The 8,855-nt window shown below is 37.9% G+C and overlaps 1 non-coding gene across 1 annotated transcript; it reads left to right on the top strand.

Moving 5' to 3' along the window:
- Positions 1-3,843: 3,843 nt before the first annotated feature.
- Positions 3,844-3,951, top strand: LOC112762011 (small nucleolar RNA R71). Its single transcript, XR_003182374.1, has one exon. It is a non-coding gene; the product is annotated as a small nucleolar RNA R71 (small nucleolar RNA).
- The last annotated feature ends 4,904 nt before the right edge of the window (positions 3,952-8,855 follow it).

Below are 8,855 nucleotides of genomic sequence, written 5' to 3'. Positions count from 1 at the left end.
CGTATAAATTATCCGCTCATCACAACACCAAACTTAAATTGTTGCTTGTCCCCAAGCAACTGAAAATCAAAATAGGATAAAAAGAATAGAATATACTATAAATTCCAAACTATCAATGAAACATAGCTTCAATCATATGAGCGGGACTTATAGCTTTTTGCCTCTTGAATAGTTTTGGCATCTCACTTTATCCATTGAGGTTCAGAATGATTGGCATCTATAGGAACTCAGAGTTCGAATAGTGTCATTGACTCTCCTAGTTCAGAATGATGATTCTTGAACACAGCCTCTTTATGAGTCTTGGCCGTGGCCCTAAGCACTTTATTTTCCAGTATTACCACCGGATACATAAATGCCACAGACACATAATTGGGTGAACCTTTTCAGATTGTGACTCAGCTTTGCTAAAGTCCCCAATTAGAGGTGTCTAGGGTTCTTAAGCACACTCTTCTTTTGCTTTAGACCTTGACTTTAACCGCTCAGTCTCAAGTTTTCACTTGACACCTACACGCCACAAGCACATGGTTAGGGACAGCTTGGTTTAGCCGCTTAGACCGGGATTTTATTCCTTTAGGCCCTCCTATCCACTGATGCTCAAAGCCTTGGGATCCTTTTTATTGCCCTTGCCTTTTGGTTTTAAGGGTTATTGGCTTTTTGCTCTTGCCTCTTAGTTTTAAGAGCTTTTGGCTTTTTCTGCTAGCTTTTTCTTTTTCTTTCTATTTTTTTTCGCCTATTTTTTTTTTTCTGCAAGCTTTGTTCTTTGCTGCTTTTTCTTGCTTCAAGAATCATTTTTATGATTTTTCAGATTATCAAATAACATGTCTCCTAGTCATCATTCTTTCAAGAGCCAACATATTTAACATTCTTAAACAACAACTTCAAAAGACATATGCACTGTTCAAGCATACATTCAGAAAACAAGAAGCATTGTCACCACATCAATATAATTAAACTAAGTTCAAGGATAAATTCGAAACTCATGTACTTCTTGTTCTTTTAAATTAAAACAGTTTTTATTTAAGAGAGGTGATGGATTCATAGGACATTCATAACTTTAAGACAAAGTTACTAACTACTAATGATCATGTAATGAAGACACAAACATGGATAAGCACATAACATATAAAACGAAAAAACAGAGAAAGTAAGAACAAGGAATGAGTCCACCTTAGTGATGTCCTTGAGCTCTTCTATGTCTCTTCCTTGTCTTTGCTGCTCCTCCTTCATTGCTTTTAGATCTTCTCTGATTTCATGAAGGATGATGGAGTGCTCCTGATGTTCCACCCTTAGTTGCTTCCAATAATTGTGTGGAAGAAAATGAATCCCCTGAGGTATCTCAGGGATCTCTTGATTTGCAGTCAAATGTTCTACCACTGAGCTATAGACCCTTGATGGAAGCTTTTGTCTTCCCTTTCCTCTTTCTAGAGGTTTCTCTGGCCTTAGGTTCCATCAATGGTTATGGAAAAAAACAAAAAAGCTATGCTTTTACCACACCAAACTTAGAATGTTGCTCGTCCTCGAGCAAAAGAAGAAAGAATAGAAGAATAAGAAGAAGATATGGAGGAGATGTTGAATTTTGAAGGTAGTGGGTGTATGGATGTGAGTGGTAAATGGAAAGTAGAAGGGATGATCATGAATGGGAAGAGAGATGATGAGGTAGGTGGGGATACTGTGGGGTCCACAGATCCTGAGATGATCCTGTGGGGTCCACAGATCCTGAGGTGTCAAGGCATTTACATCCCTGCACCAATTTAGGCATGTAAAATGCCCTTGCACACAACTCTGGGCGTTCAGCGCCAGGTTGGTGCCCATTTTGGGCGTTCAACGCCCCTTTGCTGCCATTTCTGGCGTTGAACGCTAGAACCATGCTTGTTCTGGGCGTTCAGTGCCAGGATGCTCCCATTCTGGGCGTTTAGCGCCAGAACTATGCTCTGTTCTGGCGTTTGAACGCCAGACAGATGCTCCTCCAGGGTGTGATTTTTCTTCTGCTGTTTTTGATTCCGTTTTCAATTTTTATATTTATTTTGTGACTCCACATGATCATGAACCTAAGAAAACATGAAAAACAATAAAAATAAGAATTAGATAAACATTGGGTTGCCTCCCAACAAGCGCTTCTTTAATGTCAATAGCTTGACAGTGGGCTCTCATGGAGCCTCACAGATGTGCAGAGCTTTGTTGAGACTCTCCAACACCAAACTTAGAGTTTGGATATGGGAGCTCAACACCAAACTTAGAGTTTGGTTGTGGCCTCCCAACACCAAACTTAGAGTTTGACTGTGGGGGCTCTGGTTGACTCTGCTTTGAGAGAAGCTTTTCAAGCTTCCTCTCCATGGTTGCAGAGGGAGATCCTTGAGTTTTGAATACAAGGGAGTTCTCATTCCATTGAAGGACTATTTCACCTCTGTCAACATCAATCACAGCTCTTGCTGTGGCCAGGAAAGGTCTTCCTAGGATGATGGATTCACCCTCTTCCTTTCCAGTATCCAGGACTATGAAATCAGTAGGTATGTAAAGGCCCTCAACCTTTACTAATACATCTTCTACTTGTCCATAAGCCTGTTTTCTTGAGCTGTCTGCCATCTCTAGTGAGATTTTAGTAGCTTGCACCCCATAGATTCCCAGTTTCTCTATTACAGAGAGGGGCATGAGGTTTATTCCTGAACCAAGGTCACACAGAGCTTTAAAGATCCTAGTGCCTATGGTACAGGGTATTATGAACTTTCCAGGATCCTGTCTCTTCTGAGGTAATGTCACTTGATCCAGATCACTCAGTTCATTGATGAACAAGGGAGGTTCAACTTCCCAAGCATCAGTGCCAAACAATTTGGCATTCAGCTTCATGATTGCACCAAGAAACTTGGCAGTTTGCTCTTCAGTGACATCCTCATTCTCTTCAGAAGAGGAATACTCATCAGAGCTCATGAAGGGCATAAGGAGATTCAATGGAATCTCTATGGTCTCTAGATGAGCCTCAGAGTCCTTTGGTTCCCCAGAGGGAAGCTCCTTATTGATCACTGGACGTCCCAGGAGGTCTTCCTCCTTGGGATTCACGTCCTCTCCTTTCCTCACAGGTTCGGCCATGGCACTTATGTCAATGGCCTTGCACTCTCCTTTTGGGTTCTCTTCTGTATTGCTTGGGAGAGTACTAGGAGGGATTTCAGTGATCCTTTTACTCAGCTGGCCCACTTGTGCTTCCAGATTTCTAATGGAAGACCTTATTTCATTCATGAAACTTACAGTGGCCTCAGATAGATCAGAGACTAGATTTGCTAAATTAGAAGCATTTTGTTCAGAGTTCTCTGTCTGTTGCTGAGTTGATGATGGAAAAGGCTTGCTATTGCTAAACCTATTTCTTCCACCATTGTTAAAGCCTTGTTGAGGCTTCTGATCCTTCCTTGAGAAATTTGGATGATTTCTCCATGTTGAGTTATAGGTGTTTCCATAAGGTTCACCTAAGTAATTTACCTCTGCTATTGCAGGGTTCTCAGGATCATAGGCTTCTTCTTCAGAAGATGCCTCTTGAGTACTGTTGGATGCAGCTTGCATTCCATGCAGACTCTGAGAAATCATATTGACTTGCTGAGTCAATATTTTATTCTGAGCCAATATGGCATTCAGAGTATCAACCTCAAGAACTCCCTTCTTCATAGGCGTCCCATTATTCACAGGATTCCTTTCAGAAGTGTACATGAACTGGTTATTAGCAACCATGTCAATGAGTTCTTGAGCTTCTGCAGGCGTTTTCTTTAGGTGAATGGATCCACCTGCAGAAGTGTCCAGTGACATTTTTGATAGCTCAGATAAACCATCATAGAATATATCCAGGATGGTCCATTCTGAAAGCATGTCAGAAGGACACTTTTTGGTCAACTGTTTGTATCTTTCCCAAGCTTCATAGAGGGATTTACCTTCTTTCTGTCTGAAGGTTTGAACATCAGCTCTAAGCTTGCTCAGCTTTTGAGGAGGAAAGTACTTGGCTAAGAAAGCCGTGACCAGCTTATCCCAAGAGTTCAGGCTGTCTTTGGGTTGAGACTCCAACCATAATCTAGCTCTGTCTCTTACAGCAAAAGGGAAAAGCATGAGCCTGTAGACTTCAGGATCTACTCCATTAGTCTTAACAGTATCACATATCTGCAAGAATTCAGTTAAGAACTGAAAAGGATCTTCAGATGGAAGTCCATGAAACTTGTAGTTCTGCTGCATCAGAGAAACTAATTGAGGTTTCAGCTCAAAGTTGTTTGCTCCAATGGCAGGAATGGAGATGCTTCTTCCATGTAAATTGGAATTAGGTGCAGTAAAGTCACCAAGCATCTTCCTTACATTATTATTATTTTCGGCTGCCATCTCCTCTTCCTGTTCGAAAATTTCTGAAAGGTTATTTCTGGATTGTTGTAATTTAGCTTCTCTTAAATTTTTTTTTTTCAGAGTCCTTTCAGGTTCTGGATCTGCTTCCACAAGAATGTTCTTATCCTTGCTCCTGCTCATATGACAAAGAAGAATGCACAGAAAAATAATAATAATAATGGAGATCCTTTATACCACAGTATAGGGATTCCTGTGTGAGTGGAAGAAGAGGGGGAGACAAAGAATGTAATATAATGGAAGAAACACAACTGTGAGGATGGAAGAGAGGTGAGATGAGATGTTAGGATATGAATGAATAAATAGAATGAGATGGGGAGGGATAATTTTCGAAAATTATTTTGAAAAAGAGTTAGTGATTTTTGAAAAATGGTTTTTGAAAAATGTTAGAAATTTTCGAAAATTTTTTTTTTAATTTAAAAATAAAAATAATTAGTTAATAAAAAAGAAATTTTTGAAAAAGAGGGAAGATATTTTCGAAAATTAGAGAGAGAGAGAGTTAGTTAGGTAGTTTTGAAAAAGTTAAGAAACAAACAAAAAGTTAGTTAGTTAGTTGAAACAAATTTTGAAAAGATAAGAAGTTAGGAAGTTAGAAAAGATATTTTGAAAAGATATTTTTGAAAAAGATAAGATAAGAAGATATTTTTGAAAAGATATGATAGAGATTAGTTTTGAAAAAGATTTGATTTTTAAAATCACAATTAATGACTTGATTCATAAGAAATCACAAGATATGATTCTAGAACTTAAAGTTTGAATCTTTCTTAACAAGCAATTAACAAACTTCAAATTTTTGAATCAAAACATTAATTGATTATGTTATTTTCGAAAATTTGGTATAAAAATAAGAAAAAGATTTTTGAAAAATATTTTTGGAATTTTCGAAAATAACTAATAATTTTGAAAAAGGTTTGATTTTCGAAAAAGATTTTGAAAAAGATAAGATTTTCAAATTGAAAATTTGATTTGACTCATAAGAAACAATTTGATTTTAAAAATTTTTGAAAAAGTCAATCCAAATTTTCGAATTTGATGAGAGAAAAAGGGAAAGATATTTTTTTTTATTTTTGAATTTTTATGATGAGAGAGAAAAACACAAAAAAAAATGCAATGCATGAAATTTTTAGATCAAAACATGTGATGCATGCAAGAATGCTATGAATGTCAAGATGAACACCAAGAACACTATGAAGATCATGATGAACATCATAGACACAATTTTGAAAAATTTTTAATGCAAAGAAAACATGCAAGACACCAAACTTAGAATTCTTTAATGCTTACGCACTAAGAATTCAAGAATGCATATGATAAACATGAAAAGACACAAAACAAAAAATCATCAAGATCAAACAAGAAGACTTACCAAGAACAACTTGAAGATCATGAAGAACACTATGAATGCATGATATTTTCGAAAAAATGCAAGATGCATATGCAATTGACACCAAACTTATGATATGACTCAAGACTCAAACAAGAAACATGAAATATTTTTTATTTTTATGATTTTCTAATTTTTTGGATTTTTATTTTATATTTTTCGAAAAATTCTTTTGAAAAAGAAAAAAAAAGGATTCCAAAATTTTTAATATGAATTCCAGGAATCTTATGCTCTAAAGCTCCAATCAAAGGGTCAGGCATGGCTTAATAGCCAGCCAAGCTTTAGTATGTAACTCAGACATGACACGCCTGACATTCCTTACATTCAATAGCCAATTGGCTAAGAAAGATAAAGAAGCTCTTCTCTTGGGTATAAGGATTGAGACATGGCTTTACAGCCAGCCAAGCTTCAACATGCTTCATGAAACGCTAGAATTCATTCTTAAAAATTCTGAAACCATAGAATAATTTATTTTTGAAAACATATTTTTTTTTTGAAAATATTGTTATTATTTTTTTTTTCGAAAACAGATGAGAAAATTTTAGAAATATTTTTGAAAAAATTTTTTGAAAATAAAATAAAAAAAAAATTACCTAATCTGAGCAACAAGATGAACCGTCAGTTGTCCAAACACGAACAATCCCCGGCAACGGCGCCAAAAACTTGATGCTGTTGCCGGATCAAAAGGGAATTTGGCACTGATGTTACCGGACCAAAAGCTTGCCGAAAACTCAAACAATCCCCGGCAACGGCGCCAAAAACTTGGTGCACGAAATTGTGATCTCCAGGCTCGAACAAATCCTGGTAATGGCTCCAAAGCTTGGTGCTCTGATCTTAATTCATGATTGTCACAACTTCGATACAACTAACCAGCAAGTGCACTGGGTCGTCCAAGTAATACCTTACGTGAGTAAGGGTCGAATCCCACGGAGATTGTTGGTATGAAGCAAGCTATGGTCACCTTGCAAATCTCAGTCAGGCAGATATAAAGTGATAATGGTGTTTTCGAATATTATATAATAAAATAGGGATAGAGATACTTATGTAATTCATTGGTAGGAATTTCAGATAAGCGAATGGAGATGCTTTTCGTCCCTCTGAACCTCTGCTTTCCTGCTATCTTCACCCAGTCAGTCCTACTCCTTTCCATGGCTGGCTTTATGTGATACATCACCACTGTCAATGGCTACTTTCGGTCATCTCTCGGGAAAATGATCCAATGCCCTGTCACGGTACGGCTAATCGTCTGGAGGCATCACCCTTGTCAATGGCTTCATCTTATCCTCTCAGTGAATAATATGCTCACGCACCCTGTCACGGCACGGCTATTCATCTGTCGGTTCTCGATCATGCTGGAATAGGATTTACTATCCTTTTGCGTCTGTCACTAACGCCCTGCAATCGCGAGTTAGGAGCTCGTCACAGTCATTCAATCATTGAATCCTACTCGGAATACCACAGACAAGGTTTAGACCTTCCGGATTCTCTTGAATGCCGCCATCATTCTAGCTTACGCCACGAAGATTCTGGTTAGGAGATCTAAGAGATACTCATTCTAGCTTATTTCATGTAGAACAGAAGTGTTTGTCAGGCACGCGTTCATAAGGGAGAAGGATGATGAGCGTCACACATAATCATCACCTTCATCACGTTCTTGGGTGCGAATGGATATCTTAGAAGCGAAATAAGATGAATTGAATAGAAAACAGTAGTACTTTGCATTAATCTTTGAGGAACAGCAGAGCTCCACACCTTAATCTATGGAGTGTAGAAACTCTACCGTTAAAAATACATAAGTGAAGGTCCAGGCATGGCCGAGATGGCCAGCCCCCTAAAACGTGATCAAAGGATCATAAGGTAATCCAAAGATGCCTAATACAATAGTAAGAGGTCCTATTTATAATAAACTAGTCACTAGGGTTTACATGAGTAAGTAATTGATGCATAAATCCACTTCCGGGGCCCACTTGGTGTGTGTTTGGGCTTGGGCTTGAGTGTTACACGTGCAGAGGCCATTTGTGGAGTTGAACGCCAGTTTCTATGCCAGTTTGGGCGTTCAACTCTGGTTTTGGATCCTTTTCTGGCGCTGGACTCCAGATTTGGGCAGAAGGCTGGCGTTGAACGCCAGTTTACGTCGTCAATTCTTGGCCAAAGTATGGACTATTATATATTGCTAGAAAGCCCTGGATGTCTACTTTCCAACGCAATTAGAAGCGCGCCATTTCGAGTTCTGTAGCTCCAAAAAATCCACTTTGAGTGCAGGGAGGTCAGAATCCAACAGCATCAGCAGTCCTTTTTCAACCTCTGAATCTGATTTCTGCTCAAGTCCCTCAATTTCAGCCAGAAAATACCTGAAATCACAGAAAAACACACAATCCCATAGTAAAGTCCAGAAATGTGAATTTAACACAAAATCTATTAAAAACATCCCTAAAAGTAACTAGATCCTACTAAAAACATACTAAAAACAATGTCAAAAAGCGTATAAATTATCCGCTCATCAATGTCCTAGATGAAAACTTCAATTAAATAAAATCCAATGCAATTAAGCAACAATCAAAGATACTAGCTTACCAATACTTTTATGCACATGCTAAAATCTTCTTTAATGCCTTGTTTGTTTTAAGATCATGATACTTTACTGCTTTTGAATTTACAAAACTCAAGTTGGTAGTCATAATGCCACAGCAACATGTTATAAATCAAGATTCAAGCTATGCTTTATTCATACACATGTAAACAGAAAAGATAAAGACAATCATGCAGTTTATAGTGCTTGAAATAAATGAGAGGAAAAGGAACTTTACAACCTTGTAGTTCATCTTCTCTATTGTTGTCATTTTCCTCCCTTTCTCCTCCTTCCCATACCAAACTCAGAATGCTTGCTCATCCTCAAGCAACTATTAGAACCGTGGCTATGGGGCTAAGATGGATCATGAATGTTTTACACAAGGAATGTTAGTAGTACATGTGTTTCAAGCAAGCAAAGTTAAAGATAATAATCAAGGCACAAGAGACAGAGACATTGTGATTGCAAACTTAAGAAGGTGAGCATAATACTTTGCATAGAGAATAAGTGGCACACCAAACTTAGTGTGACACTTTC

The sequence above is a fragment of the Arachis hypogaea genome, chromosome 16 (genome assembly GCF_003086295.3).
Source record: "Arachis hypogaea cultivar Tifrunner chromosome 16, arahy.Tifrunner.gnm2.J5K5, whole genome shotgun sequence".
Lineage (NCBI taxonomy): Eukaryota > Viridiplantae > Streptophyta > Magnoliopsida > Fabales > Fabaceae > Arachis > Arachis hypogaea.
This window is presented reverse-complemented; position numbering and strand designations above follow the sequence as displayed.